General features: G+C 39.7%; 1 protein-coding gene across 2 annotated transcripts in view; it reads left to right on the top strand.

The window, feature by feature from the left end:
* Window positions 1–27,810, top strand: part of LOC108014433 (limbic system-associated membrane protein) — a 131,196-nt gene that overhangs the window by 1,411 nt on the left and 101,975 nt on the right. For both annotated transcript variants that reach the window (XM_036817419.3, XM_036817420.3), the window contains exon 2: window positions 21,741–21,817. The gene's annotated coding sequence lies outside the window, so the exon portion shown is untranslated. The remainder of the gene's footprint in view (window positions 1–21,740; window positions 21,818–27,810) is intronic.

Here is a 27,810-nt window from a genome sequence, read left to right as displayed (position 1 = left end):
CAAAAAGGTTTGAAACATTGTAAAATTGAAGTTTATATAGAAAACAATTATGCGGCAGTTGCAAAAACACACACATCGAATCTGATTGAAATGGCATAAATCCAAAAGGAAAGGCAAATCTCTCGATGTGACAATCACAGTTCGTTTACTCGCATAATATGCCAGTCGAGCTTAACCGATTGATATCTGTATAAATTATGAATGGTCGCGGATAAAGTTTGCGGCCTGGAATTTTGTTGGTCGAAAGTGCCCGAGCTTTAAGGCTGTAATTAAATGAAATTTGGAAAAAAATGTTCATCAAATCTCATCATTGTCAATCGCATTAAAAACGGATTAACTTTGCTTAATAAAATTGTCAAATATGAATAAAATTAATAACAAATATTGTGTGTATGGATAGATAAAATAATACAAAATAATATTTAATAATCTACCAATAATTTGGTAAAATGTACTCTTTTAGCTGTATTTATTCAGGCATATTCTTCTCTATAATTCCTCTCCCTTGTGTTTTCATACTGTAACAAAATATTCTCCCTTACAAAAGGGCTGAGGTCAAAGAAGCAGTGTGTAAATATACATATATATGCGGTGAAAATGGGGTTTTAAAATAAACGCATCCATATCGCACATGTATCTTTTCGCCCAGCCAATGTATATGTATATCTCGGCAACTTTAATTTCCGTTTAATACTGCGGGCAGCCGCCGGAGCTTAAAAATGAAAGACATATCAATAAATAAGTGCGTCCCGCCCGCGGATGAAAATCGAGGAGCCAACATATACATATATCTCCACATACATAAAGGCGAACAGGCGGGCATAAATAAGTCAACGCCCATAATGGTTAAATAATTAAAGACACACGAAAGCCACAGCAATCACATGGCATAATAGTTAAAGACATTCATATTTATATTTATGTTTATCGAGCTGCATTCATCGGTTGGTTGGGTCGGGTTCGACAGCCATTATTCAGGACCCCCAGGATCCAGAATTCCAGATCCTTGCCTGACTGCTGGCCATTAATTCTCCTGCAGAACCCCCACTTGTTAGACCCCCCCCCCACACACACACAGATAAAATGCAATTTAATTTAAGAGCAGGCAACTCTATTAAGTTCCAATTGTTATTCAAAATTCCAAACGAATATCTCATGTTTATGGGGGCGTTTTTGGCGTGTGGGCGTGGCTGTTGCACTACTGTTGTGGTAATTGTTTTAAAGCATTCGTACATAAATTTGGCTAATTAAACAAGACCGCACAAGCGTTAGCACACACACACACACACATATAGTAGGATATAGTAGGAAAATATTCCATAATAATGGAATAATGTAAATAGTAGCATCCACACAGGGGGCAACCGCACAGAGCAGACAACTAGCCAACATTCATTGCTCGGTTCAGTTAAGGCCATCTAGAGTTTCCAGGTCCCCGTGCATATGGTCGATTATATTGGCTTGTCCCGCAGTCGATGGCCATAATAACAAAACATAATTCATAACAATAAAACGTTGCACACGCACTGGCTGCAATTGGCTTTAATTCAATTGTCCGTGCATCGATTGGTTCTTGGTTATTACCTATGATTCCGGTCCTGCCATATTCCTCGTCCTTTCTCATCCTGGGCCAATTGATAAATGTGAAACCGGGCGGACTTTGTTCACTCGCCACACTGGAATTCATAATTAATTACCAACATTTAATTACAAATTGTATTTGCTGGATGAGAGATTAATAGAGCTGTTGGCAGGGGAATTATTTGGTCACTTAGTGACTAAGGCACAAGCTCAAGTACACATCCTCACAGAAATAGTAATAATAATAATGATGTGAGGAAGTAAGAGCCTTGAATATAATCACTTTAAGATCGAGTGGTTCGCACACATATTGCTGTATATTGGCCACCTTTTAAGCTGCTTAGTTTTTGGAAACTGTTTCTGTGTCCTTAATCAAAGAGCAAACTAATACCGCCTTTGTTCTGTTATCCTTTCGAAGTCCTTTTACAATTCACTAATAAATATGAATTAGCTTTCTTTCGACCATTTCCGCCAGCTCCCCATTTCACAGTTCATTTTCCTTTTGGCCGGTTTATATAGTTTTTCCCTTAGCCCACATTTCCAACTATTGACTAATTAAAAATATAAACGAAAGGAGAACGAAATCTAGATGCCATAATAAGCAACCATTTTCGGGGTGCTCTTTATTTTCTTCCCTTCAGTGTGTGTATTTTTGCTTGATGTTAAAACTGCTGGCTAAATGGCAGAAGGAAAATAAGGAATGTCCATGGCTCGCATGAAGCGAAGTAACCGTTCGCAGTAGTAGATTTCTCGTATTTTTCCAAATGACCCAATAAATTTGAGCTCATTATGACGCCAAGCCACGCTTTCCACTGCCTCCTCCTTTTGTTTGCGGCCAGCTGAAATGGCAAAAATACCCCAAAAAAAAATAAAAAATAAAAAAAAGGAAAAGCAACAGAAATGGCAGAAGCAGCGAGTAAGTAAAATAAATGTGGCAGCAATCGTAGCGCGAGAAGGAAAATAAAAATGAGCCAGCAGCTCAGGTAATTGCTGTAAGAGGGCCAAGAACCAAGAGCCCAAGAACCCGGCAACCAAGAACCCAACAATCCAAGAATCGGGGGCAATGAGCGTTGCCTGGCGCATAATGAGCGTGAAAATAGTGAAAATATGAAAACGTCTTCGGGGCTGCGAATTACGGAGGGGTAAACACGATCTTTGATTTGCTAATGGCTAATTCTGCTGCCGGTGCAGAAAAGTATGCTACGATTTCTTTTATTGTCAATATTTTCACAAGGTGCCGCTGAAGCTAACAAAAGCCATTAGCTTTCATACAGGACTTTTGTTAAACGTGTTGAGAACTTAGGATTGGGTAATATTTTATGGTGCTTTATCGGATTTACTGTTTTAAAAATAATAGAAAATAGAAATACTTGTTGCTTGAATTGAAATTATTCTTAAAATCATAAAATAGTTATAATTATTAGACAAGGGTCTAAAATGGATTATACAGGTGCCTAAAAGTATGCAACATGTAGTAATTTTTTTAATTGCTGCTTAAAAGGAAGTTATTCTTAAAATCATAAAATAATTCTAGTTCTAAGACAAAGGTTTTAAAATGAATTATAAACGTGTCTAAAAATATGCAACAACTTATTTTGAAGAAGGCGTGATTTTTTCAATTGTTGCTCTAAGGGAAGTTCTTGTTAAAATCATAAAATAAATTTAATTAAAGGACAACGGTGTATAATTCACTTATAAATGTGTCTAAAAGTATGCAACAAACTATTTTGAAGATAAAGTAAATAAAGTTATACACTTATTAGTGGTAACGGTTTTTAAAATCTCTTATAAAGACGCCTAATAGTATGCAACAACAAATGTTCACTACTTTTTTCTGACATTTTATTAGTGATAGAAAAAAACACCAGAGATTTCTGTGGGTAGTATTATTTTTTTAAAACAGAGAACCAAAACTTCTTAAGACCTCATCTAGCAGTTTGGGATATAATCTAAGAGAATTTAAGCTGATTCCGAACATATTTCTTAAAGCAAGGCCAACCAAGAAGCGTGGGAAATTAGTTTAGCCTCATCTCCCTATAAATTTAGTCTGCTTTTGATGCTTGATTTCACAGTATTTGGTTGGACTTCAAATTATGCTGCAATTTTGGTTAGCCAGGCTGCGCTCGACCGAAATCCATGCTTAGGCGCTTTATTACGGCTAATTAGGATGCCGCTCCTGCTGCTGCAGATGCAGTTGCAGTTGCAGTTGCATTTGCCGCTGGAGTTCCAGTGGCAGTGGCAGTTGGCCCAGTTAGCTGCATTTTCGGACCGGGATAATGCCAAGGCCCACACACTCACAGATGCGTCGTTTGTTTAGCCATTCGAGTGTGCACATTTGAATAATTAATTTGTGCAGTGGTAATTTACACGTTGGTTGACTGGCTTTTTGGTTGGCATTTCGGTTGTGTGGCTCTGTGAATCGCTCTCGGGCTCCGAATGGCCGAATGTTATTTGATTATTTTGCTTAGGCAATTGCCATTGCATTTCGTTTGGGGGGGGGGGGGGGGGCTGAATGTATTTGGATGGGTGGCTGCTTGGTTGGGGGCTTTGTGGGCTATGAGTATGACATGGCATATTTATGACACTGGTAATTAAATTTAATTGTTGCACTTCTCTGGCCACGCCCCCATAGTTTCGCGTTTCGTTGCGGTCGTGGGCCCATAACTTAACCCACTAACGTCCGCCGTGCACGCATCCGCGTTTTGGTTATCCTTAGGCCTTTGAATAAGGTCCTTTTTGCTCTTGCCCCCGAGTGTGTTGGCCTTCGCAACTTGTCAACGGGCATTGGCTTTTGTTATAATTCCCAGGCATTTGTTTTCCTCGCGCGTTTTATTGTCGCCCTTGTCCATTATGGTTTGACACACTCTACTTGGGGAGCTGCTTTGCGTGCCGGTTCTGATATGATAAGGTTCTGGCTCGGGTTCTGGCCAGAAATGCTCCTTTCCCCCGTTGTTGGCTTAATTGCAATGCTAAACGCTAAATCATAGCCTCACGTGCACCACGTAATTAGCTTAAATTGTAAGCTGTTGTTATAGGACTGGGCTCATGTGTGTGCGAGTGTGCGAGTGTGTGAGTGCTACTGCATGTGTGTGCGTGCTGCTAATTAGACGAGGGGTCAGTTGCATACGATATAAGCATTTTCTTCCTACCTGATTTTCCATACCATTTAATTTCACTTTCCAATTTTATGGATAGAATATTTCGTGACGTGTTCTATTTAAGCACCTTTTTAAGCCAGCTCGATGGGTACTTTTTTGAAATACATAATTAATGTGATATAAAAGATTAGGTAAATCTTTGTATATAAACTATAACTATAATTTTCCTACCTGATTTTCCACTTAACTTATTAATTTTATAGATAAAAAATTTCGTGTTGTATGCTATTTAAGCACCTTTTTAAGTCAACTTGATTGGTACTTTTTAACTATACTTAATTATGTGTTATTAAAGACAAGGCAAGCTTTTTATTACATATAATTTTTAATTAACTATTCTTTTTAATAAGTATCCATTATAGAGACATTTTGCAATAAACATGCAATAATTCAAGTCCAAGAGAAAGCAAGCCACAACCTAAATAGAAAATTAATGAAATATTTTCTCCGACAGGCAACAGCAAATATTTGTGATTGAGTTGACATTTATGGTAGGCCATTTATTGGTTTCATAGATGATTCGACTTGGCAGGCTGTAATCATTCAAAATTAATGTCAGATAGTAAGATATTAAAAACATTTCTTTCAAATAAAAACGTGTTAAATAAAATTGTCAAACTATTTTCTACTTAAAAGCAACATTTTTCAAAAGATAAGAAACCAAATGTCTAAATTAAAGTGTTTTTCGTACACAAAAAAGCCGTATCTATGGCACTAAGTTATCTGACTTCCTGGGTAAATTATTTTGCATTCATAAACATAATGGAGCCCATTTTAAAGCCAAATTTGACTATGATAATAAATTGTTCTCCTGCCACCTAATTATGATTGTTTATTATTTAAATTTAACGTGGCCATTGTGGTAGACAATTCAGCCAGTCTTTTGTCTAATTGCCTAAGATACACATAAGCAAATAAATAAACAATTTTCGGCTGTGATTAAATTCGGTTTAATTAAGTGAACAAATCGAATAATAAATGAATGTGGCCATGGCAAATATAAGCGCATAAACAATTTAATATAAATGAATAGAGAGAGAAAGGATGTCTTTTTTGGCTGTTCATTTGAAAGGGAATACAAATAAAAACGACAACACTTCGTTTATTATTTTTATTCACGGTTTGGGTATATAGAGGGTCTCTGGAATGCCCGCAGGAACCCAAATAATTAAATCCAAAACAGAAAAAGCTAAAGGAACATAAGAAAGAAACAGTCGACAGACGGAGACGATTGCAAGGACAAGTGAAATGGAAAGTGAGGAAATGCCCGCCGGCAGTTTTTGACAGTATCCTTGACTTTTGTTGCCTTTTACCCGGTGTTTTTAAGACCGAAAACCCAACCAAACCCAACCCAACCACCCCATCGATGGTAATGAAAAACGCGCCCTTTGCGGGCTCCCTTAATGGGCGCGGGCGTTTTGCCAGGAATGCCTGTTGTCGTGGCCCCCGGTGTCCCAGTTTTTGTGGATACCACCGGCACCACCTCCTTGTTTTGGCCTTTTATTTTGCCCTCTGCCGGCACAAAACTTTTTGAGTAAATGTCTTTGTCAGCAGGTGTAGGCAGGCTACAGGCTGGTTTCTCCTTCCTTCCGCCGTGTCCTTGCTGGCGGCTCCTTGCAGTTTCATTACCCCAAAACAAGAGATTTTTGTTTAAACTTGTTTGGAGTAGGCAAAAGTGTGGCAAAAAAGAATACTTTGCATCATTTATGCGGTCTTTTGCCCCGTTTGAGCCCGCTTTTTGTTGCTCTTTGTTAATGCCGAAAGTTGCTTTTTTGTGTGTGCGGCGCCCTTTGGCTTTTTGACTTCTTGGCTTTTGGCGTCGACCTGTTTAAATGTGTTTATTCGAAACACTTGAATTATTTAGACACATCTGACTGACGGCGGCGCACTGCCTTTGATTAGGCCATACATATTCCATGCATTCATAAAACCTGCTGCTTGGACAGATTTTTAGACAGCCATTTTATGGCCTAGGTGGATAGAACGAACTCAGCCTTTGTGTTTTTGGCCGGAGTCAGCATAAAATTTAGCACGCAATTACCAGGCGGCAGATAAGTCGATAAGCCGCTGATGAAATGGAATGGCCACGGCGTGGCGTGGTGAGGCGCCGCCCGGAATGAAGCTCATTAAAATGCAACGAAATGTCACCTATCTGAAATTGAAGCGCAATCTTAACGGACCTAACAGCCAATTATAGCCGCCGGGATACGGATACATGGCGTAAATTCCACGATAAACATCCTTCGCCGCCGAATACGTACGTCCTGCAGCAAAAGAAATAGCCACAATAGAAAATGGCCTAAATTAGAGTGCAGGATTGTTAACAGCGAAAGATGGCTCATACAGGAAGATACATACGTAGTTTAGATGAATACACTGGGAAAAAATATTAAAAAGTTAAGATTGAAATTAAAATGCATTTAAATATCAAACCACTTTTGAGTTTTTATTAATTAAGGCCTTACGACACTGGCTTAATTTTTGATTAACTATCTGAACTTATTTTAGAAAATCATGGAAACAATGTTCTTGAGCTGTAAGCACATTCTTCTGTTGGTTTAAGAACTCCAATCAGTTCATAAAAATATATCAAGTGTCATAAGGGCTTTATAAGTAACTTTTAAATGGTAGCTAAATGTTGAAGCGTATTTTTAAATTGTATCTTATAGATAACTTTTAAAAATATTGAAATATGTTGTAGATACATCTCGATAAATGATGTAAAAAGAAGTACAAATTAAATTGGATAATTTATTTACACTAAAATTAAAATAATAGCATAATAATAGCAAGTTTTCCCTGAAGGTAGGATTTCCGTCCAGCCGCCTAAAATATAAAGAAATATTGTTCATAAACTTAAGCTATTTAAATTTTTTCATGTGCAGAGAACATGTATCATAGTATTTTATACCAAACTTTTCGTTTTAATATTGGCTGCTAATATTTTCCTAACCATAAACTATAAGTTATGTTATAAACTCTAATTCTGGCAGTGTACAAGGACCCAAAGTACATACGCATTGGCCAATATTTATGTGTATTTGCTGGCTTTGGGTCATCGGGGGTCACTGCTCCGGCTAAGACGTTTGCATAATACGAGAAAGATTTCTTCTTGGTTTTTTTTCGGTGGCTGGCTGCCTAAGTAAAGTCATATTAAATGTCAGTGAGTGGGGGAACGGAATGCCATCCTCAGTGGGCTTATACTTCTGCTTGGGCTTCGCTGGTTAACTGCAGAACGTAAGCCCCGGCATAGAAAGCGATAAAAATGGCTTGGCCATTGTGCGATGCCCTCGCTTTTCTGCACCATATTGCCAAGTGTTCCATTCATTCGGTCTCTGGGCATTGTCTGGCCCCCATGCGTAAAGTGAACAAAAATTGTGGGAAAATTACATTTCGAGGAGCAACGAAATGGAGATGGAGACCCCCAAAACCGAGAACGTCCAGAGAAATCCCGACTTAGCCTATTAGCATTCATATTAAAAGGAAAGTGGAGCCATATTGCGTATACGCAGCCATGTACCGAAGCTCAGTGTGTACATTGTCAGAATGTGCGTAATGCTCATGCCCATTCCAACTTCTGGCTAAATTTGTGTGCGTGCTTCTTACGCCTAGAATCTGTTATTTTTGCCCTTTGTTGTTGTTTTTTTGGACAGACAGCAGCAGCACTTGGGCAGATTTTGGGATTAACGTGAGCTCATCTGTGGAAGAAGGCCTTCCAAATGGAATACTTCTGGGGGGATGGGAAGAGGAAAAGTTAATTCCTTTTTGAGTAATACGCGTTGTCCTCTGAATAGGCACGAAAATTGCATTCTTTTCTTCCCAATTTTATGTCATTTTCCGGGGAGGGTTTGCCCACTAAGCTCGGTTGTTTACTTTTATTAAAACCAAGAAATTGTTTTGCAAAGTCAACTAGTTGTGAGGGTTTTTGCGAAATTACCAGAGATTTAAAAGCAATGCTTAAGATATCCAAGACTTCTTTAATAAAGTTTGCAAAGTCCATAGAAAATGTATTAATACCATTTTGGTTTACTTTTAGTTGAGGACTAGTTTTTATCGCCTTAAGACAAACATTTTGTATTTATTTGGTAGATAAATATTGTAGAACTTTTAAAAGAGAAGATACACACTGGCTTATTTTTAAATGTTAGGTAGTTTCTAAAAGGAAAATACATTTTCAAGAGTTTGTTGATGCTTGAGCTCAAAAGAGTGCTGGAAAGGCAATACATTTTATGATATGCTATAAAAAATTTTAAAATAAATGAAAGGACGAATGAAAATCCAGCTGTTCGATAATTTTTTAACAGTTTGTGGAACTATTTGGTTAGGGTTGGGTGTGATATATATAATGCTAGGTATGGTACTTAAAAGATACTTGTTCAAGACGTTGCAAAAGTAAAGAGCTACTAAATTAATGATTCATTTGGTTTGGTATCCGTTGTCCCTGAGGTTTCGGGAGCTGACCAAATCGAGCAGACTTAGTTGGAACCCGAAACTAACCGCAGACATGGGCTGTAACCTCGTTGAGTTTTGGCATATCAATGGAGGCGCCTCTCACGCCAAATGGACGCCAGGACGTCAGGACTTCAGGACAACAAGGACTCGGCTTGACTTGGTTGTTTGCGTGTTTTGCTTAGGTGTCGTCGCTTATGTGGCCTGCCCAGGACACTTAAGGGCACTTTGGATGTGTGTGTGTGGGGGAAAAAGGACTAGCATATGGCTATACCAGGATACAAAGTGGTCAGCGGAGCCATTACAGCGTCAAAAGTGCTTATCTACACAGTTGTTGTGTGTGTGCGGTTGTTGTTGTGTGGGTGTTGCCATTGTGTCCAAAGCTAAATAATGCGCTTAATAGCGCTTACCCACCTCGAAAGCCAGGACCAACAAACAGGACATCACGCTCGCCGTTTTTGCCATTTGAGCGGCGAGCTTTTGTCTTTGTGCCATTAGGCGTGCAAACACACACGAAGTTCGTTTTTGCCCGGCGATTTGGTTGCTTTTGTTGCCAGCTCGATTAGCATATCAATATGCAGTGTGTGCAGGCTACAAAACTCCCTATATACCATACTCCCAACTCCCTCTACAGATGGGCCATCCTCAGGTTCCAGGCTCCAGGTTCCTGGTTCTCCATTCAGTGCCACGCACAAGTGACACATCGTTATGCGGCCTGATAAACATGGGGCTCCACCCACTTACAACACCCATATTGCGCATACGGCACGTTGTCAACGTCAAGTGCTTGAGTGCGACAAGAAACTTAATGAAATGAGCGAATTGAATAGTGAACAGTGAGCAGTGAACAGTTCACATGCACAGGCTACAGGATATTGGGTTTTATTTTATTATATTTCTTTGCTTATTTTGCTCTATCAGACCAGGAAAACGTAAGGATTCGCAAGGATTCGTTGGGAGTCGAGTATTCTGTGAATCAGTTGCCAGTGCCATTGTGTTTCCACTACCAACCAGGCAGCACATGCCGCCATTTGGCAGCATAATATCAAATTACAATGACTACCCATGTGGATCATATGTGGAGGATGTGTGTGCGTGGGTGGATTCCTGGATTGCTGGATTGCTGGATCGGTGGGCCAACTGAAACACACACACACACACCTTTTTGTTGGCAAACTACTTAATGGTGTGTAAATTTGCCGACGCGCTTCGACGCTGTTCGGTTTCAATTTTGCGGCTGAGAAAAATTAATTTCGCTACTCCCCCTTTGGCCAACCCGGCAAACGCTGCGTATGCGTAATGGATTTGTGCAATTAAACTGGAAAACAAGAGCACCGCACACGCATACGAAATTTGATCAGAAACCAATGGCAGTACGAGTATAAGGTAAAAGCAGCAAGCAAACAAACATCAGACAGACAGTTAGACAATCACTCAGTGAGCCGAATGTCTAACCTGTTGGCTTAGTTGGAAAAGTTGCTACCACTGCATGCATTATTAGCAAGTTCGGCTTACCCACACTCCACTGTGGCTGGGAATGGAATTCAATTTCAGGCTGACACAGGAATTACATGCAATCCAAGTTGACTTCTGCAGAGGCAAGAGCCGGAGCACAGACAATACAAAGCAGAGAAAAGATATATCCCTCCCAACGCCTCGCAGTATCTTCGATATATCCCTGAATGTACGTGTGCGTGTGTCCTTGCCAAAAAACTGTTTACGAACCAAATAAATTTGCCATTAGATGAAGGGGAGAATTTACACAACTTCAGCCAGGCCAGGGCACATAAACAATGCAGCTGCAAGTCGGCCAAGAAGAGTGACACACAGGACCAACTCCTGCGGCACAGAACCGAACTGAATAGGGATGCTGGCTGAAACTTTGGCATGGTGTTGTTGAAATACCCTTGGATTTATGGGGGCAAGTCGAAGGATCCCTCACAAACCAAAGTCTCAAAGGAGGGATATACACGAGATTACTTAAAGTAAATAACATGTGAGATTATATTCTAAATGTATTTAAAATAAATATTTATATGGTTATATTTCAAAGTTAAGCATTAGCTGTTATATCGTGTACTTGTTCAATTATTAAAAAATTCTACCAATACCTAACTCCTAATTTTGTAGAATTTATTAATATTTGTTTTATGTGTTTCAAATATTTTTAACCATGTGAAAATTATGGAAAATATAGTTTATTTGTTTATTTATTTAAAAACCAATAAGATCTTAAGCTGACTTCTTCTGTCTTGTTTGTATACATGTTTAATATATACTTTCTAGATTTAAAATACCTCTTTTTATAGTTTAATTGTTAATTTATTCCGAATAAATGCATACCATTGTTCTTTGAATTATTGGAAGATAATATTCCTTCTTATTATTAGTTATAATAGATTAAAAACCTAAAATACCCTCTTGCAAAGGGTACAAGGATATACAATAAGGGCCATTCGAGCAGCAAGGATGCCAATGCCGATAACGCTTGGTGAAAATTTACGATGAGCATACATTGAGATTGTCACATCGAATCGTTGAACAGGAGCTGAAAAAGCGGGCTACACCTGCCTGAAAACCCGATTGCAAAACCAGTCCTCAACTACAGCTGCAGCTAATGAAATCTCATGGCCTGGATCGGGAAAAATCCCCAATAGTGGTGGCGGCTGTCGGAAATTGAATATGTTGCCTTGCACTCATTGACCATAAATTATCACTTTCCCAACGCAAGAGTCTCCTTTTTCCCCCCTATAGGCGGTATTTCTTTTGCTGCCTCAAATAAAAACAAATCAAATGGTAAGAAAAGCCAAGAGCTTTCTGCGTTTTAAGTGTACATAGAAATATATATAGAAAATATATACAGCATATCGGAGGACACTGCAGAGGATCGTTTATAATCAGAAAACCAGAAAATTTCTTATTGCCTCAATGGCCACGACATGAGCACACAGATAGATATTCTTTGTGTGGTGTGTCTGCGCAAAAATCTTTGAACTATGAAAAATTGATATTAGCTAAAAATACTTTCAGTCCTTGTGGCCGCCTGGCAATGTCCTTACCAGTCCTTTTGTTAGCTGTTGGCCTGGCCAACTGGGCTTTGGGAACCCTTTCTCTGCAATTGGCCCACTCACAGGCTTTGGAGTGTGTGCACAATGATTAGACGACGGACCCGAACACTGGCCACATTGTACAATTTACTCTGATTCCTCCTGCTATCCAGGGACTTTTCCAAAAGCCCCACCGCTTTTCACTCCCCTGAGATGTGTGTGTGTGTGTGTTTGTGGGGGGATACTTCCTTTTTTTTTGGTTTGCTTATTTTGGCTGAACTTTATTTAATAAAGCAATTTGCGCTTGGCTGACATTAGTTATTGTTTGAGCCCCCTGCACCCAAAAAGGCCGCAATGCCTGGCCCAGCACAGATAATTTGTGGAGGGTTCTCTTTTACTTTTTGTGGTTGGGGACTTCTGTGTTTGCCCACCAATTGCCACAACTTGTTAAGCAATTAAATTTAATTTGCATGATAAAAAATAAATGAAGACAGCCGTTGGGGCGAGCGAGTATTTAAATATATGTGCCTAGCGTCTGGCATCAGCTGAAGTGCCATTGCCCTTGATTAATGGTGATTAATGGTGGGCAAAAAGTTGACATTGCCTACAATGTATGATGATTGATCAATCAAGCTGGCAGCATTTTGGTGGCTAGAAATTCTCAGGTATTTTGGCTATTTGGAAATTTTTTTGGCAAGTCTTGCCAAATCCTGGGGAATCACGCACCGCCAATCAAGTCAATTAGTTGGCTGCGCTGGATGTGCCAAAAAATTTAAAGAATTTCTCGCAGCAATGCATTCAAATTGAATGCTGTACTGGAGTAACCCCCGCCAGTAAGACCCCCCAAAAAAGTAGCCCTAATTTTTTTTCACCACATTCAACGCTTCTGGCGAGGCCTGCACCTTTCTGCATAACAAATCAATGGAGGAAGCATTTTTTCACGTTGCTTGCAACGTTTTTAAGCGCACATCCGCAACGGTAACGCCTGCGGCTCTACACTTTTCGGCTTTTTGCTTTTGTTGGCCCTGCCGCTGTGCGTTTTGCCAAACTGTCAATCAATAGAATTGTTCGCCACTTTTTTGTTTCTATTTTTTCCAGCTTTTTGTTTTTTGGCTTAGGCCCACCACAAGGACGAAAGTCCAAATCGAGCCGAATGCAACCGAATCGAATCGCATCGCATCGCATGGAATCGAATGGAGGAGAAAACATTGTTGCCGTTGCATGTGGCATCCATGGTGGCATGGGCGAGCCGTCAAAGTCAACGTGCATCACGATGATGGGGCGATGTTATTTTTCGCTTTGTGGCTGCGCTTTTCCCCGTTACGACATTTGCACACTGCACACTACCAACGGCAACTACCACACACACGTACTACCAAAACAGGAGGGGCTAAAAAACAGGCTCGCAAAAAACTGAAGAAAAATGCCGAGCTGGCGGAAAAAAACTGGCCAACAAGTGCCGTTGATCTACGAGGGGTCAGGGCGGACCAGTTGGCCAAGCTGTGTGTTTAAGTTTAGGCTTTAAGCCGCCTTTGGTCGGCCAATTTAAGGGAGCGGTGAACGGGTCTAAACTGCAAGAAAATCCGTTTTAGAAAGATCAAGCTAGCCAAATTCGATAGATTTAGGAACACTTAATTCTTTTTAAAATGATTTTAGTAAATGTCTTTCCTAAAATGTATTGTAGTGATATCATTTTCATAAGGAATATTATAATAACCTGGTAGAACATCTTACATAAATATTTTCAGAACATCAGAACATCTATATATACAAATCTCATCTTTGAATTTTAAGAGCCCAAACCAGTAATGATAATAAGCACATGATTTCATCAGGTATTCTTACTATAGTGTTGGTCTTTGCAAGGATGAGCTTCCTTCTTAAGTGATCCAGCTCCAATTAAATAATTGTTCATGACTTACAATAAGTTATCACTAGTTTTTACTATAAATTGTAGTGTTTTATACATTTTTATAAAGCTTACTAGGTTTTTAGTTTGAGAATTTACTGAACTATCTAAATCCTTGAACCGAAATTTGTTTAACAAACTAAGCTTAACATGAAATGCTACATTAAAAAAAAATTTAAAATGGGTTTCTCGTGAAAATAAAAACAAATTTGAATGAAGTCAAATTAAAGTAAATTTATTATTATTTTAAGAATGTAAAAATGTTCTTCCTTTTTTATTTTTGCCAAATAATAAATGATTTTGAACTACATTTTTGCATATCTGTCTTAGTTTGTTTTGAGAAAGGGAGGTCTTATTTTAAAAGGAATTTCGGCAAAGATTTTCTCCGAGTGCACTGCAGTATCTTGATGCTCTGCGAGCCATCAAACTGCTCGTTAACGCTCCGGCAAAGGAGTCAGCCACTGATAGAGACGGAAAGTGAGATGGAGGAGGAGCAGGCGGATCGGGAAGATGACGGGGATGTGGAGGGCAGATGAAGCCTCCTCGGCAGGAAGGCTCCTTCCTTGAGGCCGCAGGCTGCGTTCTGCATGCGGCTTTGATTTTTGTCTTTGTTCACGTTTTTGGCCATGTACGTTGTGTGTTGGCCCGAAAGGCAAAATCAATATATCCCTGTGGCTTGACGGTTTTGGTTTTGGTATATCTTTTTTTTTTTTTTTTTTGGTTACTCTTGTTTTTTGGTGTGTGTGCTCGGCCGTGATTTGCCTTTGCCTTGGCTTCTAGCCCCTTTACCCCTTTCACCCGGAAGTTGCCCGCCTGTTGGTTGGCTTTCTCAACATGCAGGCATTTATTCGGGCACTTCAAACCCCCCAAAACCCCTTCTACTACCACCCTTTAGCCATTCTCCAGCTGACTGGGCTTTGTGTGAATCGGCCGTGATTATGTCTAATAGCTGTCCAAGTCGATCGATGTTCCGTGTGCCTGACAGTTGGGCCAAGGGCCTTCAGCTCCAGCTCCTTTTGCCACTCACACAATTCGATCTTTGGCATTACAGAACCCTGGCCTGATGCATAATAAATGAGCCAGCCGCACTTTCGCCTAATCATATAATAATAACTTAAGTAATGGCCAGCATAAATAAATGAATCACTAATGAGCTGAAACTGTTTCCTTTTTCGGCAGCCGCAGAAACGAGCTGCGACGCACTAAAAATGCGCCATTTACGACAATCAAAATGATTAAGTGCGTTCCGGGGTGTAGGATTGCCATTGCGAAAGTTGCGTATACGCCGCATGGCCATAAAGGCCCCCCCCAAGAAAATGGGGCGGCGTAAGAAGAATTATGAGGGGGGGCCTTAAAGCAATTTAAAGCAACTCCAATGGCGGAGGCAATTTTGTTAATATTTCCGAGGCAAGAAAAGAAAAGAAAGTTAAAAAATACGCTTTAACTGCTACAACAAGTCCCCGGGGAGTGATTAAAATATAATAAATTTCACTTGAAAAACGAACCAAGACAGAAGCGGCATAAACCGAAAGGAGATTAAGTGGTTGGCCAGCATAAAAACCGCACATGCAAACCTCCCACGCCCACGCCCAGGACCACGCCCACCCATATGGACTCCCGGTAGTCCGTAGTCCGTAGTCTGTAGTCCGTATTCCGTAGTCCTCCGTCCGGATCCGAGGTTTTTTGGGTCCGGCCAGTGGAGCCCACAAAAGTGTGAACATAATTTAACATGCAGCGGCGCGCCAGTTTTTGGGTTTTTCGGTTTAGACAATGTTCAAGGATTGCCCGGCTTTCTTTTCCCTTTTCCTCCTTTTTGCGGCGCCCCCCCTTTTTGGGGCCCACGCCGCCTCTGTCCTTCAGTTTTGCCGGCGCTTTGAGCCGGGCGTTTGAGTGTTTTGAAGCCTTATGTGAATTTGATTTGCGGCATTTTAATTTATGAACATGTGAAAGAGCCGCCGTCGAGTTACCAAACATTTTGGCAAAACATTTCCTGAAACAAGTTGCGGTTGCAGGGGCGGGCCGGATGGGGGGATGGGGGTTTGGACCCTCCAAAGCCCTCAGACAGACAGGCTTTTCAGCGAGGAAGGAACGAGGGGAGCAGCCCCAGCTGACGGAGTCGCTTTTTGTACTGAATGCCAAATCAAGCAGCTGCCTTTATGTGCTTTAATTTTCGGTTTTCTTTTTTTCTATATTTGACTACCCGACTTGAGACTCTTTCCCATAGAAATTTTTGGTTTTCTGGTTGTTTCTTCTTTATTTTTTGTATTCGCATTTTTTGGTTTATTTATCCAGGATTGAGGCAGTATGTCTATGGATGTGGGCGTTTTGTCGGGTTATCAGTGCTCGCATAAATCTTTTATCAACCAGTAGCAGCTGTGTTGGAACCGAAAAAGGGGGGGAGGGGGTTTCAGGGCCCCCCTGTTGCTGCTGCCGCCGCCTCCTAATGAATACGCACAAAGTTGCTAATGAAGCTGCGGAGTGGGAAGACCAAGAAGATGGAGAAGATGAAGTTGGGCCTGCGAATATGAATACATATACATACATAAAGCCAGATGGAGACATTGGGGGGCTACGAGTTCCACGCCTTATAGCTGATCTCATGCATATGCGACAGATAGAATAATTATACACCAGGGGCTGGAATGGGATTAGAATGGGCTGTGGGAGCTGTGGGAGTGGAAACTTTGTCTTGAATCTCGGGCCAAAAAAGCGTTTGTGCCTTGAGTGTGTGTGTGCTAAAAAATGCTAATGCGATAAATCCCCACACAATATTTAATATGGCAAGTAAATCTTTTCAAATCCAAAATAAAAATAAACGAAAGTCTAACAAATTGCATAAGCTTTAGTTTCATAAAAACCTTTAAGACTCGAGTGTTGCCTGCCTGCGCAAAATGTGATAAATCTCTTTTCTCACACAAAATGTATACATGAAAAATTGTTTATTCTTTAAGTTTATTAAAATGCTTTAAATTCTGAATGATTTCAGTGAGCTGGCACTATATCAAAATTAGTTGTTGAAGACAGCCAATAAATCAGCTTAGAATTCAAGAAGAGTAAACATGAGTCTTTGATTAGTTCTTAGTTTTAAATAAAATCTTAAAATTCTTATAATTTCTCAATTTGAATTTGAGAGAAAACATTTATTTATACTATTTAGTTAAGAGAAATATACATTTAAGCATTATCTTAACACTTTTGTGAAAATAAAAGGGGGTGTTCATAGACTCACATCTCTAACTTTGCTCTTCCTGGAGCCAAAATGAATTTAATTAAGACCCATTTGAATAAGTTTTTTACTTTCAGGACTTGCCGGGCCATAATTGCTGGGGTAGGTGAATTGATTCCGTTTTTATTCTGCCGTTTTTTATTAAACTTGTGCCTGCTCATGGGCCACGATTACCCTCAAGGCTGCCAAAGAGGAAGCCGCAGAAAATAAAGGCGAGCGCAAGTAGTTGGCCCAGAATGCTTATTGTGGTCGTTACAGAGTCCGAGGAAAGCCAGGTCCTTGCCGGAGGGTCCGGTGAAAGTCGGCTAATGGTAAATAACGATAAATAGAAAAGAACGTAGAGAAGTGCCTTTGGCCAGAGGCAAAGTCAATGACGCACTCCGGGCACTTCAAGGCAGCAGCCTCATTGGTAGCTACAACAAAAGCAAATTCTAGTGTGCTTAAAGCGTAAAATTGTTTGTTATAAAATTCAATTGCAGCTGCAGTTGCCTTTTGCCGTACTCTTGCTGTTGTTGCCGGTTGCCGGTGCTCTTGGCCAAATGCAATCAGCTGCATAAGAAATGCCAAAAGCTGCAACAGAAATGGCGAAACAAAAAAAAACGGAAAGTTTCCAAGTTGAGTTGGCTACTTTTGTCTTGAACTGAGATTTGCCAAAGTATAAACTATAAGTATATCGGAGCCTTGGCAAAAAACTTATGAAGTTTTTCTCTGCATATCAAATGCTGGATAGCACACAACAAAATAAAATGAAATAAACATATAGCATTTTCAAAGGAATTGCCAGCTTGAAATGCAAGATCTCATCTAAGCATAAGGAGTTCACCATTTAAAATTCAAAAGAATTTTGTTTAAATAATATTTAATTTATAACTAGCTGCCAAAGAAATTAAAAATAAATATAGACCATTTAAAACACAAGGTTTTTAAAATCACTTTTAGAAGTGCCTAAAAGTATGCAGCGAAAAAAGCAGGTAATGAAACTATCGGACTTTCGGACTCGTAATATATTGTTGCATACTTTTAAACATATTTGTAAGTGATTTGCAAAATATAGATTTAAAACCGCTCAGTTAGCTTATTTATAAAGGTGTCTGAAGGTATGAAATCTTCCTAAGACTTTCTAAACATATTGCTGCCTACTTTTAGACACCTTTGAAAGTGATTTACAAAATCAAGTGATTTCTTATAACGAAATTCACTAGAAGGTAAATTTTTGGTAGGTTTCATTTAGATTACCCTAGACCACACCTGACTTATCCACCCCTGCGAAATGTGTGCCTTCAGATTATGTTATAGCAATCTGCGAAATAGGGTTGTGTGTGAGTTCCATCAGCGAGTCATGTGGCATATTACCTTTAATGGGGACTACTTTGAGGTTGTTTTTTGGTCGGGGTTGGGTTGGGACTGAGCCACACACGCAATCCACTCGCAGCCCACCCGCTGGCGTCATAAAAGTGCGTAACAAGCGGCAACAGGTTGCCAGACGGTTCGGTAGTTACCTTCTATATGTATGTAGTACATATATGAGAGCACCCCTCGACTCCTTTGGTCCTTGGTCCTGTGTCTCTGTCCTCGTTTGCCAACAAATTGCGCATATCAAATTTACGGAATTGTCGCAGCTCTCGGCTGCCTTCCACCTTTCACTCTGCCATCTTGGCTGGAATTTCCCGCCAAGCCTTGGCAAACTAATAGATTTCGTTGCCTTGGCACTGGGGCACACACTCAACTTTATGGCCAAAGTGTTGGGTAATGGCCTCAAATGGTAGGCGTTGTCAAAGGATCTCCTCTATAGGCAGCTAATGCCGCATTTCTGGGCTCGTTGTCTATATTTTCTTCTTCTCTTTTTTTTGGTTTTATAAGCGTTTCGCGTGACAAGGCCTGCATTTACATATCCGCGACATTAGAGCCGCCATATTAATGATTTTATAGTGTAATAACGCGTTATCACGCCGTCACTCACGCTCCCTTCGGGCAGGATAGCATAAATAGATATGGCTAATTCATTTGTAACTAGCTGTTTGTTTATATTTTTGTGCATTTTACTCTGATTTTTTTTTTGTTGCTAAATTTGACAGTTTGCATTTTGATTGAGTTGTTTTGCCATAATTTATGAGGAGAGGCCAGCGAAGCGTGTTTGCAAAATGCAAAACGATATGGATATGGATTTGGTATGTGGCCTGGCCTGGTTGTGGATTTCCAGTCCATGTCTGGGCATTAATAAACATTTGATTTGTGATTTGTTGCGCTGCATTATGCAAATGGCTGTCGTGCATAAATTGCGCAAATTATTCTCTGTCTGCCGACTTAATTAAATGACAAATTCATTTTTTTGGGCAAAGAAAACAAAGGAATACAATGCAGCATGTAGCAATCATAAAGACCACATATATGAATAGGCCTTAATGAGTTCGGAAAAATGGACAAAATTCAATAAATCAATACAAAGTTGATATTCCGAATATATAAAAAATGTTCAGCGAAAAAGAAAAGTGTTGTGAGAAAACATACACCCGTTGTTGATTTCAATGCGAAGGAAAATGGGAAATGTTGACATCATTTAAATATTCGGAACAATCGGCTAATTACTCTTTGGCTTTTTGTATGTAGTACTTGATTACAGATAGTTAGGGTACAAAACTACTTTGGGAAGGTTCTACATACTTACCTAACTACTTTTAGGCCTGATATATTTGGTTAAGTACTGTTGTTTATCAGAAACATAACACATTTATTCTAATTTTTGTTTAGAAAGACATAAATCAAAGGTTTTCAGGTCGGATTTCTCAATGTCCCGTTAAGGTTATAATTTTGAATTTGATCAGAGAAAGTTAACATGAAGTTAAATTGACAACCAACTAGTTTAACTAGAACAATACCCTTACTTAAATTATATAAAACCTAAAATGAAATTGAAAAACAAATTTGTTAACAAGTTAACTTGACATTGAGAAATCGGCCGTTAGTCAAATATGCATTTCTGTCATTTTTCTGTTGTCAATGGTAACATTTAGTTTATAATGACATTTTCCTCGAAAAGCCAGAACCACTAGTTTGCAGAAAAGATAAACATCCTTTCATGGCATCCCCACTTCAATCGGCTTGAGGTCCTTTCTCCACTTTCTCCTCGTTTGCGGCGTTGCCTGGCTACGATTGTCTGGATTGTTGCCTAATTCTTTTGGATCCATTCAGTTGAGTCCGCTAATTGCTATAACTTCCACTTTCTGTCCGCCGCCCTGTCAGTGTGTATATGTGTGTTGATTGCGCTGAAATAAATGAGTTTTCATGCTAACCGAGCAAAAGTTGGGCCAATTATAGTGGCTCAAGGCCCGAGGCTAAAAATTCCCGGTATCGGGTTGAGTTTATGGTCGCAGGAGGGGGGACTGGGAAATGGGGATACAACTCTCGCTGCTCGAAAAGTTTTCGCTTTTGTCTAATTTATATAATGCCATTGCCATTTAGCATAAGAAGCAAGTGAATTGCTTTACAAATTGAATGCGAATTTCCTCCTTTTCATTATACGTAATCATTCAACTAAAACAAAATTCCCTGATCTCAAATGAGACTAAAATTCGTGGCACAGATTTTTTTCTTTTTTTCTTCTTTTTGGAGAGCAGAAAAGGATTCTTGCAATTTTGATGCGTACATTTGCGCAATTCGCGATTTTAGTAAGACACGGCTTTTGGTTTGACTGGGGGATTATTACGAAACATTTCTCGCTTTTAATCAGAATCTCGGCTGGCAGGATGATAAATGTTCTCTGGCACCCGGGGAAATCCAGGTCGGGGTCGAGGTAAAGAAATATTCATAATTCAATGTTTAAACCGCAATTCATGCTCTGTTTTTTGGCATCCCCCTGCAGTTGCTGCCAGTTTAGTTTCGGTCTGGGTTGGGTTTGGTTTTTTCTGTCTTTCATTTTTTTTCTGTTTTTTAGCTTGGCAGCCATTCACATTAATATCGCTCTGCAGCTGCTGGCTATGCAGCTTACCTGGGGTAAACCTTAAAAACGCTTTTGCATTTTCATAAATGTTTGGCTTTTGCTGAAAATACACTACTCCCCGTCACTCCATTCCCCTTGACAGCCAGCCGAGTTGATCTGCATATTTCACTCCAGTTTTGTTTTGTTCTCACTGTGGCCGGGGTTTATACACCTTTCCCATCATCCCGCATCCTTTATCCTTGCCTGCAATAAAATTGAAATTAATTTTTAGTGATTGCGGATGCGGTGGTCGCTTTTTCACACTGCCCCCCGTCACTCCTGAATTGAATTGTAATTTTTCTTGACCCCTCATATAGTGCAAATATTTCCATTCATAACATTGCCCATACTCCATTATTTATTTAATAATATCCAACCCTTTTATCGTTTTTAGGCCACATGCCCTTGTCGTCGCCATTGTCGCATCGATAGCAATTAAAACAGACGTCGGCCAAAACAAATAGCCATCAGGTAATTAAATTTTCGTTAATTTATTTATTTTTTATATCAATTATTACACTCGACCATTTGGAACATTCAAAAAGGATTTGGACGCCGGCGTAATGAAGAGGCCATCACTTCATATTTGGCACGAAATGAAATGAGTATTGAGTTTGGTTTAAATTTACCACAAATATCATATCTAGATAGATATGTTGTGTGTGTTTTTGACTGACAAATACGAAGGGGGGGACGGTTATGAATATTAACATGCTGCCATATTAAGTGTCTGCAAATCCATCCGTATCCGTGTGAGTGTGTTTGCTCAAAAGTGAATATTCATGTCAATGTCTGGTTTGTCATTCAGCCAAGCCAAATGGATACTGAGCGTAGCTGTCAGCTTACAAGGAAATATCATTTAATAAACTCGCTCAAAACTCAATATGGATTGTGTAAAGTCCCCCCACCTGCCTCAAAAACTAATTGAATGATGGACTTGTGTACAAAGTCCAAATGAATATCCTTGATTTTGTCTATCGAATGCCCCTCGGGTAAATTGGACAGCTATTTTTTCGCAATTAGTTCAATTAGCCAGCCACAAAAGTTGGCCACAAACCTTTGACTTGGCCTGGGTTTCTACTACCCTGGCTTATAAATGGCAACTACATGGCTTGGCCAGCAGCTTTTGGACATTTGCCATTATTCATGGGGCCAGGAAATTGAAATGTTATGTGGCCTCTAAAGTATACCCTAAAAATACCCCAAAAATGTGCGCTGGCCAAAGAGCCGTTGAGAACTGGCCCAAATAAATTGCCAAAAGTGTCGTTTATCTTGGAAAAGTGGTTTAGCGTCCCCGGAACTTTGACTTTCAATCCCCCCTTTGCCATCGCCATCGCCAGTTTTTTGGTGTAAAATGCTGAGATTTTCGGCTTTAATTAGGACCAGCTGCTATCGCTAAAGTTTCTGGCCAAGTTTCCATCTCGTGTTTGCACTTTTTGGTCAAAAAGGTCGTGAACTTGGCTGATTGGCCAGCTGCTTAGATGTTGTCATTCCTGCTAATTGAAATCATTTGTTCACAAACTTAATTATGATTGCCGTTTAGCTTTTGATCTTCTGTCAATTCTCGCAAAGACCTCTTATCCACGTTAATAAGAAATTTAGTGAGTTACTGAAAAATCAAATGCCAATATTTGGTCAAGTAGACGGCACTCGTCGTTTTAAGCCGAAAGCTTTCGTTTGTCCGGCAATTAGTTAAATCTATGCAAATATTTCTCTCCTTTGGCCAGGGCACTTGAACAACAATCGGCCAAACAATCAGTCACTCAATCAATCAATCGATCAAGTGGGAGAGGCAGTACCAGTAGCAACGAAATTTGGTCAAACACAAACACAACCCAGAAAACGTTGCTAAAGTGCAATTAAGGTTGAAAACTCAAGAGACGCTTAGAGTACAGAGCAATTGAAAGTGGAGTCCAATTACGGAACGATAAAAAAAAGACTCTCCCGACAATGTAAACTCCAATTCGCAATTGTATGAAATGCGATCCAAAGCTTTAGAAGGGGGCAAAAAACAAAAAATTAAAGAAAACCATATCCACAGAGTACATTGACTTTAAACAAGGGGATAGTGTGGGGATGCGGATAAAAAGAACAAAGCCAATCAATTCAAGAGAACGGATCTCGTTGCATATATGTATGGATGCACTTAAAGCATCGCTTTGCTTAAGTGCTGCAATTATAATCCATGACAATCTCTTTAATTAGCGCCGCTGGAAAAAATATAAATGTTCATGGCGCAAGAAAACTAATGTCAAATGTCATTTGCCATTATTCCTGCTGCCCCTGGGGGAAACTATTTACCATCTTTCTCATTTATTTTCACCTTCTTTTGCCCGGTTTCCTTTCTTTTACCAGGTAATGGAGAAAAACAGGGGTATATTGTTTTTGTAACTATAAGATACTAAGCTGAACCTATGAAAGCTTGTTCTGACCCTTTTATATGTTATCTTTTCCTTCATAAAATCATTTTTGTTTATGATAATATACTAGGTTCTAGAGAAATACAAGGGTATATGGTTTAGTAACTTTAAGATCTTGGTAATACTAATAAATATCTATAAAATAGTATCCTTTTCTTGGGTTTATCATTATGTATTATTATACCAAACACACATATTTTTAAAAATATGATATAGTGGGTATTTTAAGTTCTAATACCCATAGTTATCCTTTTACATTCCCACGTTTTACCTTTTCTCGCTCACCTTTGTTTCAATGTGTTTTACAGTTTTCCAGTTGATTTAGTACACCGCAATGTTTTTATTAGTTGCGAAATATTTTCAGCTCGGTTTTTTTCCATTTTTCTTCCGCTTTTCCTTTTCACTGGTCGTAGTATTGTTTATGCCATTGTCGTTTGTGGCGCAATTAGTTGTTGTTTTGTGGTTATTTATTTAATTTCTTATTCCTGCCTGTATTTGTGGCAACCATTAATGCCCGATTCCAGTTGGTTTGGCGCGTTTTCCGCTGCTGTTTTTTCCACTAATTAAGCTTAGCATTTGACCATTAATCAAATTAGATTTGTGCGTTTTTCCGCCACCGTTTTCTTCCTGTTGCTCTCATAATTCTGGGATCTCTAGGATTTCTAGGATGTCTAGGAGATGTCTGAGGAGAATGGCGCTGGCTGGCACTTAATTAAAAGATTACTTGTTAAAACTTTTGGCAGCAAACTTAATGTGAACATTGCCTGCGTGTCTGACGGGGTGTGTTACTGGTGGTACAGAGAGCGCAATGTTTGCTAAAGAACTTTAAATAAATAAAAGGAAATTGCAAAGCAAACACATTTGGGTACAAACACTCACGCAAACACAGACAGGCGTACATGGCACACTCACACACTCGCCTTCTTCGAACACACTTGCACATTGTAGACAAAATGGCAAACGTTGAACTTTGATGATTTATAGCAGGGGTATACTATATATATATATATATATGTGTATAGCTATGCTCAACAGCATTCTTTGTAGCCACTCAAACTCGGATTCTCACACACGAGCACTAAACTCTCAGTTAGCTACACTCTGCTACAGAGTTTCACATTTAATTTACTACGTGTCACGCATACACTTGCAACTTGACAAATACGAGTGGGGGGAGGGGAAAGCGGAAAAGCTGTGGCGGAAAAATCAGGGAAAATCTCACTACATTCAGGCACAGAAGTCGAGTTAAAGTCGACTAGGTAAGATGCTCGATTACGACCAACTCTGCGGCTTTATTTGAAGTCTTTGATTATGTTGTGAGAGTGAGCCGCAAATTACGGTAAACATAAACAAGCCTTTGGTCTTCACTTCCGTTTCCTGTTTCTGCCCTCTTGTTTTAATGTACTTTACAGCCACTCAGCGAAAAGTTACTCCATTTCGTTTCTTTTTGAGTCCTTTTTGGGGCGGGGGCGGGCAAACAAAAATTCCAAAGTTTAATTTAACGTTAATAATGTTATTTGTGATTTTTTGTTTTAAGCCTTTGCTATGCATATATATTTTTTGTACCTCCGTGTCGCATGTGTCATTATACCAAAGAGCACACACACAATCACACACACGCTGAGAAATTAAAAAAGAAAAATTTTTAGCTGGCTGCCAACTTTGAACTCAAAGCCACTCACACAGATTCATTTAATTATCAACTTTACTTTGTGCCCCCCGTGTGTGTGTGTGTTTGTGAGTGTGTGGATTTAATTGGTTTTTGATAAAAGTCAGCTAAGCATGCTAATTAATGTGGCTTTGACTTTGAATGCATTTAGCCAGCTTGTCGGCAATGCAGGTGGCATGGGGATTAACTTCTGTTCAGCTCGAATCCGCTTTCCTTCTACCTTTTTTTTATCCCTGCTGCATTTCCCATATGAGCCTCTGGAATCTAGGGCCATCTAATCGGATACGAGGAAACTGCAAACAACGGGAAGTGTACAAATATTTTTTTATTTTCCAGTTCTCAAACACAAACATACGGCGAAAAGTTTTCCCGCTTTCTCAAACTGCAACTACAACTACAAGTACAACTCCTACTTGCTACTCAACTCGACTTAAATAAATAAATTGTTTGGCTGCATCAAGGATACGTATACGCAGTGTGGCAGCATGTCAACACAATAAATGCGAATGAAAATTGCAGCAAAGTTTTGCTATTTTTGGCACATGATTCCCGGCAGGAAGGCGGCAGGGGGCTTAAGAGGGGGTTCAGGGTGGGCGTGTAATGTACAAAAAATAAGACCCCCGTGACCAAGTTGCACCACTGAAACAGCAACTGCAAAATAATTAAATTCCAACAAGCAAGTTATAGACCCAAGACTTTTTGCCCGGCACTCGTTGTGTCTTACGACTCTAATTTCATGCAAAATGCTCTGAACCCGCTCACCCCTTTAGGCAGGGGTGTACTTAAAGGGTTTTTCAGGGGGGTTGAAATAAAAGTAGGTTTTTTAGAAGTAGCTGTTCTTCATTCAAATATTTTAAGTTTAAGACTGAAAGACAAACTTCTTAAAACAATTATTTAAAATTAGGAATTTTAAATGATTTTTTTTTGTGCTTGTAGGTTGATTTGTAGGTTGCAACCAACGAGTTCAAATCATAGTGAACTTATTGAATTTGAATAATTTATCTTTGTGAATGTATTTTCTTTAATCAAAACTATGTATATTAATACCAAAAATCCTTAAACAAGCTTTATAACGTAAGATCCATTTTATAGATTTCTTTGCTTTCTGAGTAGAAATAAAAAAATTCTTAACAAATTTTTTAAAATTTTTTTAGTACTTACCAAGCATTAAACAAGTCTTGGAATATGCAGTCCTAAAAACCCACGATCAAAAGTCAAGAATTTTAGTATGTGAAAAGAGTTATGAGCTTAAGTTTCAGCCTCAAACGGCGCCCCCTTTGGCACGCCACTGGCATGTGTGTTCTTGAAGGCACTGAAAGTTATGCCCTCAACTTATTGCCGCTTTCCGCATTGCTTTTGTTTCGCCAGCCAGGCTTGTGTTTGTAGTTCGGTTGGGTTTCTTACGGCTTACGGCTTGTCAGTGGCTCAGTGGCTCGGTGGCTCGGTGGCTCGGTGGCTCAGTGGAGCACTGCTGGGAATCATTTCGTTTCGTTTGCCCCGGCCTCGACTGCAGTTTTCTTGCACATGCCGGAAGGAAATGAGCAAAAATGACAAAGTTAACGGATGTGCACAAAACACAACGCACTCCCACTCCCATCCAACACTTGCCCACCAATAATGTACCATCCTTCGTATGTCCTTCGTCCTGCGTCCTTTCCTCCACCGGTTGTCCTGCTTTGGGCCTGCCCAATGCACTTGCATAGGATCACAGGATATGTGTGCGGAAAGTACGAAAATTTTACATGCATTTGATTTATGTTACGCCAGCTCTCTGAACTTTTGCCACACCGCCCTTGTCATTGGTCCAAGTCCCTTTGGAAACCAGAAAACCCCCTCCCCCCCCCCCACAGAAGTAAGCAAATCATAGCCTACATTTCCGCTGTTGTTTATTCGAGAACATTTCTCTTCCTCGTGTTTCTGTGCCTTTAGCTCGTTTTTTTGGCCTCCACTGGGGAGTTGACTTCACTTCGCATCTCCAACTCCATCTCGAGGCGAAAGTTTTTTCTTGTCCTTGCAACATTTTTCCATAAATTTCCCAGGAAAAGGCGAAACGTTGTCATGTTTGGCTAATATGCAATTGTCGCAACAAAGCTGACAAAATTTATGTCACTCGGGGGAGAATGGGGTGTACGCCAATTGACTTGGAGAAGTATTGATCAATGGGGGAATTTCTTTTTAATAAATTAAGTGTTTTTTTTCTGCGCAATCAAGGCTTAACCAAACCTCGTTTGGGTTTCGACCAAAAAAATGGGCTGAGCACCTTTTGAAAGGCGAACAAATTAAATTATATTTGCCGCCCCCTTTTTTCCGCTTGTTTTGTGTTCGGTTTGAATTCGTTTGTTTTTTGTCCCTTTTTGTTGGTTCACGTTTTGAAA

The sequence above is a fragment of the Drosophila suzukii genome, chromosome 3 (genome assembly GCF_043229965.1).
Source record: "Drosophila suzukii chromosome 3, CBGP_Dsuzu_IsoJpt1.0, whole genome shotgun sequence".
NCBI lineage: Eukaryota > Metazoa > Arthropoda > Insecta > Diptera > Drosophilidae > Drosophila > Drosophila suzukii.
This window is presented reverse-complemented; position numbering and strand designations above follow the sequence as displayed.